Source organism: Triturus cristatus, chromosome 10 (genome assembly GCF_964204655.1).
Source record: "Triturus cristatus chromosome 10, aTriCri1.1, whole genome shotgun sequence".
Lineage (NCBI taxonomy): Eukaryota > Metazoa > Chordata > Amphibia > Caudata > Salamandridae > Triturus > Triturus cristatus.
The window spans coordinates 1,161,402,323-1,161,418,538 of NC_140593.1; positions in this window are offsets into that span (position 1 = coordinate 1,161,402,323).

Genomic DNA, 16,216 nt, shown 5'->3' on the forward strand with positions numbered 1-16,216 from the left:
GCCCCAGCAAGTGTGTGATTAAGTATTGGTGTACATTTAATTTAGTTACACCTCGACAATAAGTCACACAGCCCGGGGGAAGAGGGTTAGGGTCCGTTGATTGAATGGGAAAGGGGATTTTGGGAAAGGTTTGACATAGAAAAACAGTATGCATACATAGACAAACAAACGACAATCATTGAAGACTACCATACCATATCCATTCCATATGTTAAGGGAGAAAAAGGCAATGCATGCATGATGATGAGACCCGGATTACATACACTTCTATTTCTTGTTCTGTTCCGGCCTTAATACTTTAACAGATAGCAAATAGAAATTTTAAATATTGGTAGTGAAGAATCGTAAACACAGAGCAAACGTAATGATGATTGATAATAACAACTCCAAGAACACACTGTTGTAAAGATTGTATACAAGATATTAATCAAATTATTTAAAAGAAGTGAAAAGTGGATACTGTTACTGTCTTATCCTGGTCAAAAATGTGGACTGGTTTTTTGCATCTCTGCATTCCTCTTGCTCCTCTCGTCCATCAATCTTGGGTGTGTTGCCTCGCCACTCGCCACTGCCCGGCTGGAATAAAAAGGTGATTGATTGGTAAGGTAATTAATATGCATTGTAATGTTTTACAAAGTTTTGGACAAGGCCCGGCCTGTAATTTTAGATTGAAAACCAAAGGGGATATTCAGAAAGAAAGTGAAAACAAATGCACAAGTGCTGGTGTAGTGCAACAAGAACACTTTCCGAGGTGGCATGTATGCATATGCATCATCTCTACTGTAGTCTGTTTCCAGCATTGACCTTCAACAGTAACAGGAGAGATCAGGCCCACAGTGCTTAACATTAGCACATCCTACGTTAACACTTTAGAGTCCTTTTTTTTCTCTCAAAGAGTTGGACAAACGCAAAGCACATTATCTATTCCAAACATAGCATTTTACAGTTAAAGTTAGTAAAATCAATGCACTGCAGTCATCCCACCGCTACACTCTATTCAACTTCTACACAGACATTTGGGTCTGCTGTGGTTGTTGTTGACGTGTTTACCTTTAGGCTTTTCCGTTTTATGCCACTCCTGAAACATCCTCCTCCTGACTTCATCATCATCTCTGATACTTTTACTGACTGAAGATCGGCCTGCAGTATAAGTATAATTTTTATGACACAACCAGAGTAGAAATATAAATATTACTGACTTGAGTCATTCTTTATTGTGTACAGAAAGATAGATTACTACTAGTACACTTTGACATCACTTTGTGCACAACAAACAACGCAAACACAAAGACCAATAGCTCAGAGTCAGGTGTCCAATGCATGCCATTAATTGTCATCATTCATTACCTGTTCCTTCTCATCTTAAGTTAACGGGCCGTCTCTTTCGCCATCATCATGATGGACGGTGCTGTTAAGTCACAGTCATTTGCATTGCGCAGATTGAGTGAGTCCCCTTCTTGTATTGAATTAAAAGCAATGTATCACCAAGATGCAGGAGAAGTACACATTTCTTGTTTGCAAGAAGGGGAAAATTACTAGTGTGTTCAGTAGAAAGTTGATTAGTGGCAGTGCACAATTACATCAATTCATGCGCAGCACACACAACAAAATCTACATCATTCAGTCTGCGATTCTGCGGCCAATGCATGGCATCAATAATTACCTGTTCCATCTCATCTCGTTAACGCTGCAGGCCGTCTCTTTCGCCATCATCATGATGGACGGTGATGTTAAGTCACAGTCATTTGCATTGCGCAGATTGAGTGAGTCCCCTTCCTGTATTGAATTAAAAGCAATGTATCACCAAGATGCAGGAGAAGTACACATTTCTTGTTTGCAAGAAGGGGAAAATTACTAGTGTGTTCTGTAGAAAGTTGATTAGTGGCAGTGCACAATTACATCAATTCATGCACAACACACAGAACAAAATCTACATCATTCAGTCTGCGATTCTGCGGCCAATGCATGGCATCAATCATTACCTGTTGCATCTTATTTTCAGTTAATGGCCAGTCTCTCTCGGCTCTGAAGGAGGATAGCTATAGAAGTCATCAGATTCGTGGTCCACTTGTTTTGGAAGGACGAGGAAAGTTTGAATTTGTTGTTACCATCATCCAATCATCATTCATGAGGGAAATGGAATTGACCAGGAGATGCAGTATGATCGAGCGGAGGAGCTGGATTCTGAGGAATGTAGTGTCAAATGGCAGACACCTGAAACTTGTATCTTAAATTAGAAGAGTAGAAGACGGTGATAATGCATTTGTTGCGATTCACAAGTTTATAACTGGAACGACAGACACAAACAAAGGGGGAAAAAAGGGAGGAAGACAGTAAGTGCGAGCCTACTTGTCAGGGAAGTATAGCTCGTCCTCAAACTCTGGGGGATCTTCCAGTAGTAGGTAATCATCTGACACAAAACTTCCATCACCTGAGCCGATGTCCTCATCTTCCTCTGTTGATTCATGCATTGTGAAATTCGGTGGTATGAAGTGCTGATTCATTTTGATCATTGTTAACCTCTCCACGTTTTTTGGAGATAGACTGGTCCTTCTCAAGGTTACAATGGAACCAGCAGCACTGAAAACACGTTCGGAAGAGACACTTGCGACAGGGCAAGCCAGATAGCTTATCGCCAGCCTGCTGAGCTGTGGCCATTCAGACCTTTTCCTATACCGATACTGCACTGGGTTTTGATCAACGTACACCTCTGTTGGGTCGTCCAGATAGGCCTGGACCATCCGCTCAATGTTCAGGGTTGCTGCTGGTAAGCTTTTGTGCTGTTTTTTCTGTGCATCAGCACTGTGCTTAAGGCCCATCTTTACATACCAATCTGATAATGATTGTACTCGGCCGAATGATCCAGTTATTGTTTTTGCAGTCGATGGTGATGGTGAGTGTTGCGATTGTGAGCCAACCGCACTGCCCTCAGCCGACGAAGTTGCACTTGATTCTGCATGGCCTGCTTCAGTATCAGTACTTGTTGTGGGTTGATGTGGCGGGCTTTTAATTAGCAGCCCTTCGTTTTCCAACTTGATGGCTGCTTCAGCTATACAACTTTTGTAGCGGGCAACATCATTGTCGGAAAAAGAAAGGAATAGTCCTAATTTTGCACGTGGATCCAGAATTGTGGCACAAATGTAATGTTCTTGTGACAAAATTTTATTTTGTATCCTTACATTTTGTGATAAGCGCCTGGATAAGCTCTCCACCAAGTCATGGGCTTGCCTTCTATCCTCTACACCTTTGTAGGATTCAGACACATTATTCAGCTCATGCTCTAGCATTTGCAACAATGGGATAGCTTGGCCCATTGTACAGTCCTCCTTGCTGAATTCACGTGTGAAGACCTCAAAAGGAGACAGCATCTCAGTCAGGCATTTAATTAGGGTCCATTGCTCCCTCTGAAGGGTCATGCCTTTAATACTAGCATCACTGCTTCTGTGCCAGACATATTCATGGAGGGACCTGTGCTGTTCGTACAGACGATCAAGCATGTAATACGTTGAGTTCCAACGTGTTGCCACCTCCTGGATGAGTGCCTTGACTGGCATCCTAAATTCACGATGGATGATCCTCAGCTGCTTCCAAGCTTTAAAAGAATGGCTGAAATGAGTGCATATTCTTCGGCAGATGGCCAGTAAATTGCTGACTATGGGTTCTTTTTTCAGAAAGTCTTGCACTATAATGTTTATGCAGTGTGCCAAACACGGAACCCTGAAATAGGAACCAAGTTCCATGGCCTTCAGTACATTACTGCCATTGTCTGTGGCAACAAAGCCAATACCAAGCCCTCTGGGCCGCAGCCATTCCAAAACCTTGGTGCGAAACTCTTCTAAAATGTTTTCAGCCGTATGAGATTTCTCCATGGCGAACATGGCTACAGTTGCATGTTTCCGAGTACCTTCAAAAATCGCAGCTGTGTCAACAACACCTCGTGCAGATAGTTGATCTCTAACCCCCACAAAAGAGATCCGGTGTGCAGTGATGCACATGTAATCTGTGGCTTGGCAACTGCTCCACATGTCTGTTGTCAGGTGGATATTGTGCACAGCACTCTGCCGCAAACCTTGACCAACCAAGTCCAGCACATCATGATGTAGTGCCAGAACAGCAATTCTTGCGAAATAGGACCGGCTGGGAACTTTCCATTTCGGGCAGATGGCAGACACAAATTCAAGGAAACCCACCCCTTCCACAAATGAAAAAGGAAGAAGGTCCAGCGCTAACATTTTAGCCAGCTTCGCATTGTACAATCGTGCCATTGGGTGGTTGCGTTGGAACTGCCCCTCCAACCTAAACATGCTGTCAATGGTAGGCTGGCTTACTTTCCTTAGTGGTGCTGTTTTCATTAACCCACTAAGGCTCAACGACACAGATTGTCTCATTGAGGTACTCGCCGGTCGCCTTGGTGTCTCACCCACACTCTGAGTATGGCTCCTACGGCGGTGCCACTCTGATGTTACTGAGGAGGATGTGGGCGTTACCACTGCAGTGACTGCACTACTGGAGACAGGGCTAGAAATGCCTCCCTGTTCTTCACCTGCCACCACAATAATATCGCTCCCTGATTCCTGACCAACGTCAAAGGGTTTAGTTTTTCTACTTTCTTTTAACTTAAGTAGGTGATCCTCCCACACGATAGTGTGGTGTATTTTTAGATGACTTGCTTGTCCTCCGGTACCATAGTTTGTACCAAGCTTACCACGCCGAACACCTTGCCGACAAATTGAGCATATAGCAACGTTCTCCTCCTTGGCGCTAACAGAAAAGAAGTCCCAAACTGGGGAGGAGAACTTTCTGGCACTGCTGGATGTGCCACTTTCAACACCAGATGAACTTGACGGGGTGCTTGAAAATATGTGACCCTGTCCACCTACACTGTGGCTTTTACTACCACTTCCTACTGAGATGGTGGAGCTGGATGTAGGTCCCTGCCGGGCCTTGGAAAATATGGCAGCTGGAGGTAGTGGTGGTGTAACCTGTGTTGGTGAGATCCGTGCTACATCCCGCTCAGTAGCAGCCTTTCTGGATAGGGTGAGAATGTCGGTCTCCAATCCCTTTGGGGCGGGAGTAATGTGCGTGATGACTGGCTCGTCTTCATCAACACCATCACCCCCCTCTTCTACATCTACCTCCATAACTCTAAGTTTTTCTGGGACCTTCCTTTTCAGAAGCAATGTCTTGTGGCGTACTTCACTCTCAGACCTAGCTGGTGGGACCCAAGTGTCATCACGATCATCAGAAGCGGGGCTTGAAGAAGAAGATGATGGACTAAGCTTCCTTTTCCTTGCTGGTGGGCTGGAAGACAATTGATCTTCTGAAACAGTGGTTTGACTTCGCTCCACTTTGTCTGCAGGAAGCTCGATTTCCTGAAATGCCCCTACTTCAGGAGCAACAACTACTATGGTGGGCTGTTGCGGCGGCTGCTGCTGTTCTGGTTGCGGCGGCTGCTGCTGCTGTTCTGGTTGCGGCGGCTGCTGTTCTGGTTGCGGCGGCTGCTGTTCTGGTTGCGGCGGCTGCTGTTCTGGTTGCGGCGGCTTGACAGTGATCTGCTGAGTTTGCGCCTGCGTTGAACTTGATTGTGTACTACTTTGCGGTAATGACATTTCTTCAACATCGCTGCTCGTTAGTAGACTGGCTACCTCTGCGATACTAAAGCCCTTGGGCCTAGGTTGGTGGGGTTGAACCGCTGTGCTGCTCCCAGCTTGGTTCCCGGACAAAGCTTTGGTGCCAAAAAAAACATTGGCCGGCACACCACCAGTCGTGGTTAATGGCACTTCCTTTTTCTGTTCCTTCTTCTCACCGGCAACTTTCTTGGTACTGGACCTGGTACCTTTCTTTTGGGGCCATCTTCTTCAGATGTCAGGCAGGAGGCAGATGCACAACAAGTTCTGGTCACACGTGGGCGTGATGCGCAGCAGGACTTCTGTCTGGCTGGCAGTACAACGGGTAGCAAGGTGATGCCGATGACACCTCCTACTATGTCTTTTGTGCACCTAAAAGAAAAGAAGACAGGAGAAGAACATCAGTGAAATGTTGCATTTGTTTTTGTGGTTCAGTTACTTAGTACTGTACTAGTGCAAACAAAAGATAGTCTAGCCATTTATGACTATTTTTTTTAACTAGAGCTATGTTATACTACTAGTACTGTGTACAGCCACACACTACACTCTCAGGAAGGATAGGAAAGTTAATAATAAACAACAAAATAAAAAACTAATGGAAGTGGGGAGGACCATTGCATTATTTGAGCATCTCAGCATCCATGGAGCTGCTGCTGGCAAAGGGTTGTGGATGGATGGAAGCATAAGCCAATAGGAAAACCATGCAGGCCTATATGGCAAAAGCAGGACACTAATAACTCCCAACACAAAAAAAGGCCACCAGCCACATGGACACTCACAAATCACAAACAAGCAGGGGGCCTGGGAAACACCAGGAGCTGACAAAAGGCCTATAAAAGTCACGTAAAGGATGCCGGCTGAAGCACACTGCTCTGCCTTTTTAATGCAACAAAATGCAAATACGAACATTCACAGGCCCCAAAAAGGTCTGCAGGGAGCATGCATCGCACACCAACACTCACCAGACACACACAACAAAAGCATGTCTTTAAGACAACCAACATCAGAAAGCCCACCCCAAAAAAACACACGTCCCCAACTCAATCCAATGCCATCCATGCCCTAAATGATGTCTAAATTCAACAGAGCACACAGAAAACAGTAGATTACTAAAGCTGTGGCTACCTGCTCTGGTAGCAGTGGATGAAAGCAGGCCTGTTGGCAGACAAGGCCAGGCAAGCTTGCAGGCCTAGGCCTCAAAATGGCCACCAGCCACATGGCCAGGCCCAACAACATCAGCAAGGCCACCCCAAAAAACACACTTCCCCAACTCAATCCAATGCCATCCATGCCCTAAATGATGTCTAAATTCAACAGAGCACACAGAAAACAGTAGATTACTAAAGCTGTGACTACCTGCTCTGGTAGCAGTGGATGAAAGCAGGCCTGTTGGCAGACAAGGCCAGGCAAGCTTGCAGGCCTAGGCCTCAAAATGGCCACCAGCCACATGGCCAGGCCCAACAACATCAGCAAGGCCACCCCCAAAAAACACTCTTCCCCAACTCAATCCAATGCCATCCATGCCCTAAATGATGTCTAAATTCAACAGAGCACACAGAAAACAGTAGATTACTAAAGCTGTGGCTACCTGCTCTGGTAGCAGTGGATGAAAGCAGGCCTGTTGGCAGACAAGGCCAGGCAAGCTTGCAGGCCTAGGCCTCAAAATGGCCACCAGCCACATGGCCAGGCCCAACAACATCAGCAAGGCCACCCCAAAAAACACACTTCCCCAACTCAATCCAATGCCATCCATGCCCTAAATGATGTCTAAATTCAACAGAGCACACAGAAAACAGTAGATTACTAAAGCTGTGGCTACCTGCTCTGGTAGCAGTGGATGAAAGCAGGCCTGTTGGCAGACAAGGCCAGGCAAGCTTGCAGGCCTAGGCCTCAAAATGGCCACCAGCCACATGGCCAGGCCCAACAACATCAGCAAGGCCACCCCCAAAAAACACACTTCCCCAACTCAATCCAATGCCATCCATGCCCTAAATGATGTCTAAATTCAACAGAGCACACAGAAAACAGTAGATTACTAAAGCTGTGGCTACTTGCTCTGGTAGCAGTGGATGAAAGCAGGCCTGTTGGCAGACAAGGCCAGGCAAGCTTGCAGGCCTAGGCCTCAAAATAGCCACCAGCCACATGACCAGGCCCAACAACATCAGCAAGGCCACCCCAAAAAACACACTTCCCCAACTCAATCCAATGCCATCCATGCCCTAAATGATGTCTAAATTCAACAGAGCACACAGAAAACAGTAGATTACTAAAGCTGTGACTACCTGCTCTGGTAGCAGTGGATGAAAGCAGGACTGTTGGCAGACAAGGCCAGGCAAGCTTGCAGGCCTAGGCCTCAAAATGGCCACCAGCCACATGGCCAGGCCCAAAAACATCAGCAAGGCCACCCCCAAAAAACACACTTCCCCAACTCAATCCAATGCCATCCATGCCCTACATGATGTCTACATTCAACAGAGCACACAGAAAACAGTAGATTACTAAAGCTGTGGCTACCTGCTCTGGTAGCAGTGGATGAAAGCAGGCCTGTTGGCAGACAAGGCCAGGCAAGCTTGCAGGCCTAGGCCTCAAAATGGCCACCAGCCACATGGCCAGGCCCAACAACATCAGCAAGGCCACCCCAAAAAACACACTTCCCCAACTCAATCCAATGCCATCCATGCCCTAAATGGTGTCTAAATTCAACAGAGCACACAGAAAACAGTAGATTACTAAAGCTGTGGCTACCTGCTCTGGTAGCAGTGGATGAAAGCAGGCCTGTTGGCAGACAAGGCCAGGGAAGCTTGCAGGCCTAGGCCTCAAAATGGCCACCAGCCACATGGCCAGGCCCAACAACATCAGCAAGGCCACCCCAAAAAACACACTTCCCCAACTCAATCCAATGCCATCCATGCCCTAAATGATGTCTAAATTCAACAGAGCACACAGAAAACAGTAGATTACTAAAGCTGTGACTACCTGCTCTGGTAGCAGTGGATGAAAGCAGGCCTGTTGGCAGACAAGGCCAGGCAAGCTTGCAGGCCTAGGCCTCAAAATGGCCACCAGCCACATGGCCAGGCCCAACAACATCAGCAAGGCCACCCCCAAAAACACACTTCCCCAACTCAATCCAATGCCATCCATGCCCTAAATGATGTCTAAATTCAACAGAGCACACAGAAAACAGTAGATTACTAAAGCTGTGGCTACCTGCTCTGGTAGCAGTGGATGAAAGCAGGCCTGTTGGCAGACAAGGCCAGGCAAGCTTGCAGGCCGAAGCCTCAAAATGGTTACCAGCCACATGGCCAGGCCCAACAACATCAGCAAGGCCACCCCAAAAAACACACTTCCCCAACTCAATCCAATGCCATCCATGCCCTAAATGTGCTTGAAAATGAAATATATTAAAAAAACAAAAGGAACAGTTGCTTCATCATGCACACACACACCCATGAGGCCATGCCCATGTCTAGCTCGGGCCTACTACTACAACCCACAAAATTAAAAAAAATTAAAAAAAGGAATGATGATAATTAATTAATTATCAAAAATAAATTGTAGTTACACAACAACTGCAATGCCCACAATCAAACACAACAACCACTTACTTGTAAAATATCCTATTCCGAAAATCCTGAAATCCAATTGCAATGATGCAGCAGACAAACAGAGTGATCTTTCCAGCTCCAAATCCAAAGGCAGAATGAGCAGGAGATGGAAAAAGCACTGGGAGGAGCCTGCTGGACAGGAACAGGAAGTTGGAGATTCTGTGTCACTTCCTCCCTCTCTCCACCTTGTAAAAAAAAGACTCCTTGCACAAAAAAGGAAAGCCAAATGTGAATGTAAGGAGTTCTTTTCATCCAAAATCAGTATTTGCAGATGGTTTCATGCTGCTAGAGCCGATATTCCTCTCCAAATTGTAAATTTTACGTTGTTGAGTTCTCGAGCTTCACATTACTTCCGCCGGCGTGTCAAAAACGATATGATCGCGTTCTCTTCTTTGTCCCTGTCGCGTTGGATATGACGTGTTCACGGTCTCTTTCTCCTGTTCGCGTTCGATTTCACGTGCCCGCGTCCTCATCCTCTGGCTCGCGATGTAGAATGACATGTTCGAGATCTCAATCTTCTCATACTCGCGCGATGCATGATCGCGAGAAGAAAGACGTGATCGCGCGACAAATGACGTGATCGCGTGAAAAATTACTTTAATGCGGCCGCGAACTCTCGCGAGACAGCGCAAAATGGCTACCAAAATCCAACATCTCGTGGAGAACGCGACCGGGTCAAGAAAACTTGTCGGAGAACGCAGGGATTCAGGTAAGGCGATCGCGCGCGCGCGAGAATGTATTGTTTTACAGCGCGAGCAAGAAAGAAATTATCGCTAAGCTGCGGAATGCGGAAATTTTGACATTTTCGCGCTTTCCGCAGAACGCGAAAATGCCAAAATATCGCAATTTCCGCGAACGGAACGGAATTTTGGCCCAGGCCTAGTCCCAAGCACCACAATGTTGGCGTGCGGACTCAGTCTGACCGCCATCGTAAAGACCCCCCTAGGTAACTTGTTTCCCTTTATGTTCACTTTAGGCAAGATTAACGGATAACGGCCACATGTACGACCATCAGTCGCATACCTTGATGTACAACAGTGTCTCGGACTCTATTTATGATTCTCAAATGGGTCGCAAGGGACCTGCCTCATTAATATTCATGAGGCAGGTCACAAGTTGCAACCCTTTGGAAATGGCCAGAACTCACAGTGATGGTGGGCTGCTGGGGTCAGCAGACCACCATGTGTGTGACTGATTTTTAAATAAAGCAAGTTTTTTTAAGTGCAGCCCGTTTTTCTTAAACGAGAAAGGGGTTTATCTAAAAAAATAAAAATTTTAAATGTTCTTTTCATTTTTTAGCGGTGGTCCATGGGACCGCTGTCTCCTCTGAAAAAATGTTGGTGCCCCCATTCGCAAAGGGGAAGGAGTCCCTAGGTGACCCTTCCCATTTGCGAATGGCTGGCAACCAATTTGAAATTGGTGGTAATCTGCGTGTTGGAAAGTGGGTCATTAGTACTGATAAATATGCATCCACCAATGACAATAAGGCCACCAACACAGTCTGTGGCTCAGTAGAGGTCTCAATAAATTATTGCCATGCTCAACCCTGGGCAGCTTGGCTGCAAGGAGGTAGGCTTAATTTAGGAGACAGGCATGTAAAACATTTAAAAACACCAATTCAGTAAATAATTGAGACATAACACCCAATAAAAGTCCCACACCAATTTATAAATACAGGAAATATTTGTATCCTTAGAATAACACCAAAATGACAAAAATCCAATATAGGGAACTAGAGCTATACATTTTTAAATATTTAGAACTACATAGCACTTAGAAACCTGTATCAACAGTGTTCCACATCATTTCGCACTTGACCAGGACACAGTCGAAGTTTCAGGCTGACCGCAATGGAGCCCTGCTCGGATACACCTCGCAGTAGGCCTCGGTCGAGATCTTACCTTCGGACTCAGAAACGTTTCTGAAGCTTTTAATGCCTGGGTTGCTCAATACTTTTTACCAGTCACTATTTGAAAAGGGCCTACTGACTTGCTTCCCAGGGTGCTCCTGGTTAAACTCTGGAAGTCGAACTTCCAGAACTTTTCAGCGGGATGAAACAGCAGGTCTTGCCAGCTTGTGGTTGAAGGTGGCTGGCTTGGCTGTTGTGGTTGAGTCAGTCCCCTTATTGAGCTTTTTTCCAAAGTTGCTTCAAACTTCTGGAACTTCTTCCTGAAGATCCTCTTGAGGGTCCAAAGTATCCAAATCACAATCCAAGGGTCTTGAAACTCCTAGATGGTCCTTGAAAGTTTGGGACATCAATTCCCACAATGCACCTGGGCAAAACTTTTTCAGATCCACTTGACATACTTCAGTCATGGGATTCTTGGAGGTGATGGTTCAGGGGATGTCTGTTACCTGTGGCTTGCAGGGAGTCTATTTTTTATTCCTCTTGAAGTAAGGTACATCCAAAGGGCTGTAGTTCCAGATAATGCAGAAGGCGCAGTCAGTCAGAATGCAAGGCCTGATTGTGCAAATCAAGTTTCCAGCTTGGCAAGCCATTTTCGTCTTAGTTTCAAGCAGCAGATCTGAGAGGCTTTGCACCTCTCACATATTTATTCAGCGCTCTCTGGGTTCAAGCTGGAGAGCACTCCTGTCCAATGAGGTGAATGGCAACACCCCAGAGCATGACCACTTCCTCCAAAGTGTGGCATAATCTTCTCCCAGAAAGCACTATTCCTCCAAATATCAGTATGGCAGAATTCTCTGCAGAGGAGCCAGAACTACTTAAACTAAACTCCAGTATGACTCATTTCCGTAGCTCTCGTCCGCCTGCCATCTGGCTGGGTCACAGGTACTGGGGTAGATGGACCTGGCATTCTCTGCATGTACTATATTCCTCCTTTGAAGCTTATGCTTTACGAACCTTCTCCGTTGCTCTAGCATTTCTGTGTAGCAGAGTTGTCTCTTACAGACAGCCTGGGTGAGCCACTTATCAGTTCATCAAAGCAGCCACTGACCTACCAGTGGAGACCACAGGAAGGCTAAATTTGGCTCACAGACAACACATTCTTATAATTTATTTTCTGAATATTGTATGATAAATTAAACAATAACATATTGTTTGATTTATCAATACCATTCTCCAATATCCTTGATTGATATTTTCTTTACTTCCTGTCAATAGTTATGCATTCATACACTATTGCATTGAACTCCACCCTGGGACACCTAGGGAAGGCTTTAGGGGTCCTGAATATACAAAAATAGTGTAGATCCTCACTCCACAGTGCTCCTAGCACCAAAGTCGATTTTGGTAGGCAGTTCACTACAATTAGGAAAGTGAAATGTGCAATCAATTTCTCTATCTCCAGGGCATATAAACCATCTTTTATAAGCACCCTCCTTACAATTACACGACTCCCTGGGGACACCTAGGGGAGACCCTTGGGTTACCTAACATGCCAAATATTTGTAGATGATCACTTGTTAAGAACCCCTTTCACCAAAGTTGTGTTTGCTCACAAATTAAATTTAAAAGCAGTGCTACAACACAGGGCTGCTTTTAACATGATCTCAGACTCTAAGCAGTGCGCACATGCAAGTGCAGAAAATGCTACTGGCCTCTAAAATGACAAATCCTAATATATACCAGGGACTTTTAGGTAGTTTTAAACGCCCTGCCTTATTATGTATTAGGGATTTATAGGGTAGGCCATGCCAACTATAAGTGTACCCAAATATATAGTGTACCCTCAGATAACTGCAAATAATTTGTTACCGCATTCCCGGTTGCAAAACATTCATACATAATCATGCGACTTGCTTTTAGGAGGGATGACCTTTACGCGCTACTTCCTAATATCCACTCGCAAACCTTATTTTGCGAGTAAGTCATAGGTTACTGGCCCACAAAATAGGGTTCGTACAATGCATAAGGTAGGAAAATGCGTTGTACATCTCGCCCGTAGAGAAAAGCTGCCATAAATATCACTCACTCCTAGACCTGTGTTGGACACTCCTGGTTTATTCGCAAATTGGGCTGGAAGTGACAGTAAAGTTGGTCAAACTCATTTCTGTTTCCCCCTGGAGACATTTTCACACAGAAAAGGTACAGATTCTTAGTTTTCCAGGGCAGGGTGCAAGAATACATGCTGTCTTACTATGCAGTAAAATCAATATCTCATATTATACCTCATTCTGGCCTCACAAAACTCTGGAAAGAAAAAACACCCGTAGGAAATCTTCAAGATATGAAGTAACCAGGAAATTGAAATACCTCTACATTGAGTCAAACCTCTAATAAATGTCTGTTAGCAAAGCAAATAAGACCGATCCTTCCTAGAACAGTTCCCTTCACCCATACATTCAGTCACTCATAAATTCATATTCTCACTCTTCTATCGACCCCTCAAATCACACTTAACCTTTTAGTCCATCCATTTATCCATCCTTTCATTCCACTATTCATTTTGTTACTAATCCATCCATCCATCCAGCCATCCAACCAAACATCTTTGCTGTTCTCTAATTTTTCGATGTTTTCATCACATTGTTCTTTGCATCTCTCAAATTACATATGCCCACCACTCGGCCTGTGCCCTGGTATTCATACAGTGTTTCTATGAGGTTTTGTCTGCTGGCAAAGGAGGACAGTATAACCACTAATAACCAATGCCTACCCCTACTTCAGCTGCTAAAACGGGGGTTCACACTGCCACTGAGTTTAAGGGGCCTATTCACAAATGTAAATCAAGAGGCCTAGAATTAAACATTATTAAAACCAAGTTTATGGTGTTCGAAAAGTCTAAGAGGGGACGTTGTAGTAATTCCCCCACAGTGGGATTTCTGAGACCTTGTTGGAAGCCCTGCCCCCTTTCTCAACCACTCTGCAAGCGCATCTCTGGGAGCACTACTGGCTGCAGGATGAAGTTCCCTTGGCTGCTGCATTATCCTCTTGGAAGTTCGCTCTTCATTGTAAACTTGTATTTTTTCCTGTACTTTCCTCACCCCTGTGTGCTGTGTTTGATTTTGTGTTTGTGTACCCTTCATTTTTAGTCTCTTCTACTTCTTTGTAATGTTCTATTTTGGACCACTTTTCTCATGTAACATAACTAGCTGTATTGTACAGCGCTCTGACACCTTCGGGTAATATCTGCGCTTTATAAAAATGCACTAAATAAATAAATAAAAAATCCTTGGGGGCCAAGTACCTCTATTGTTGCCAACAGTAATTCCCCCACAGTGGGATTGCTAAGACCTCGTTGGAGGCCCCGCCCCCTTCTCAACCACTCTGCAAACGCACCACCTGCAGCTCTACTGGTTGGGGGATGAAGAACCCTTGGCTGCTGAGTGTCACTGGGGGCCTCTATCTGCTAGTTTCTGATCTCTACTGTGTCTCTTTCTGTCTCTTTCTGCTAGTTTCTGACCTTTATTTTGCCTCTTCTGCTCTTTTCTGATCTCTATTTTGCCCCTTTCTGTTCATTTCTGACCTTCACTTTGTCTCTTTCTGCTTGTTTCAGATCTCTATTTTGCCTCTCTCTGCTCATTTCTGACCTCAATTTTGCCTCTTTCTGCTCAGTTCTGATCTGTGTTTTGCCTCTTTCTACTCATTTCTATCCTTTATTTGGCCTCTTTCTGCTTGTTTCTGATATCTATTTAGCTTTTGCTGCTCGTTTCTGTCCTTTATTTCTTTCTGGTCGGTTTTAACCTTTATTGTGCCTTTTTCTGCTCAATTCACACCTTTATTTTGCCTCTTTCTGCTTGTTTCTGACCTCTATTCTGTCTCTTTCTGCTTGTTTCTGACATCTCTTCTGCCTCTTTCTGCTCATTTCTCACTTTTTTCATGCCGCTCTCTGTGTTTCGACCTCAATTATGACTCTTTCTGCTCATTTTACAACATTTATTTTGCCTCGTTCTGCTCATTGCTGACCTTTATTCTGCCTTTTTCCGCTAGTTTCTTCTTTTGTTTTTCCTCTTTCTGCTTGTTTCTGACCTCTATTCTGCATGTTTCATACCTTTATTTTGCTTAAGTCAGAGCACACAGTTATGTTCAGGGGTGGGATGTCCGGAACAAAGCAGTAGCCGGACCTGGGGGGTAGCAGTCAATAGGGCCATTATAGGTTCCAGGAGGGGTGTCGTGCAGTCCCCATCCTTTGATCTGCCTGGACCGCCCCTGGTGAGGTGTCGGTCCCCGGGGCAGAGAACAGCCCAGGAGGGAGGCTGCACAGCCTTCCTCTTTCTCTAAAACAATAAGAAAAAGATAATTAAGTTAGCCACATGGAGCTCTTGGTCTGCAGGGCTTGTGGGGTTCACACGGTCCCCCTATGCCTTTTGTTTAAAGCCCTGGGAAAGTTGTGGTCTCCAGGGCTCGGGAGTCCACTAGGGTCCACCAAGCATTTAGTTTGAAGCCCCAGGGAGGTGGTGGGCACAGAGGCATATTTTAGCCTCGTTCTGCTCATTGCTGACCTTTATTCTGCCTTTTTTCTGTTCATTTCTGACAATTATTTTGCCACTTTTGGCTTGTTTCAGCCCTTTATTTTGCCTCTTTCTGCTCGTTTCTCACCTTTATGTTGCCTCTTTCTGCTAGTTTCTCCTTTATTTTTCATCTTTCTGCTTGTTTCTGATCTCTATTCTGCACGTTTCATACCTTTATTTTGCTTCTTTCAACTCGTTTCTCCCCTTTATTTTGCCTGTTTCTGCTCGTTTCTCACCTTTATGTTGCCTCTTTCTGCTAGTTTCTTCTTTTGTTTTTCCTCTTTCTGCTTGTTTCTGACCTCTATTCTGCACGTTTCATACCTTTATTTTGCTTAAGTCAGAGCACACAGCTATGTCCAGGGGTGGGATCTCCGGAACAAAGCAGTAGCCGGACCTGGGGGGTAGCAGTCAATAGGGCCATTATAGGTTCCAGGAGGGGTGTCGTGCAGTCCCCATCCTTTGATCTGCCAGGACCGCCCCTGGTGAGGTGTCGGTCCCCGGGGCAGAGAACAGTCCAGGAGGGAGGCTGCGCAGCCTTCCTCTTTCTCTAAAAAAACAAGAAAAAGATAA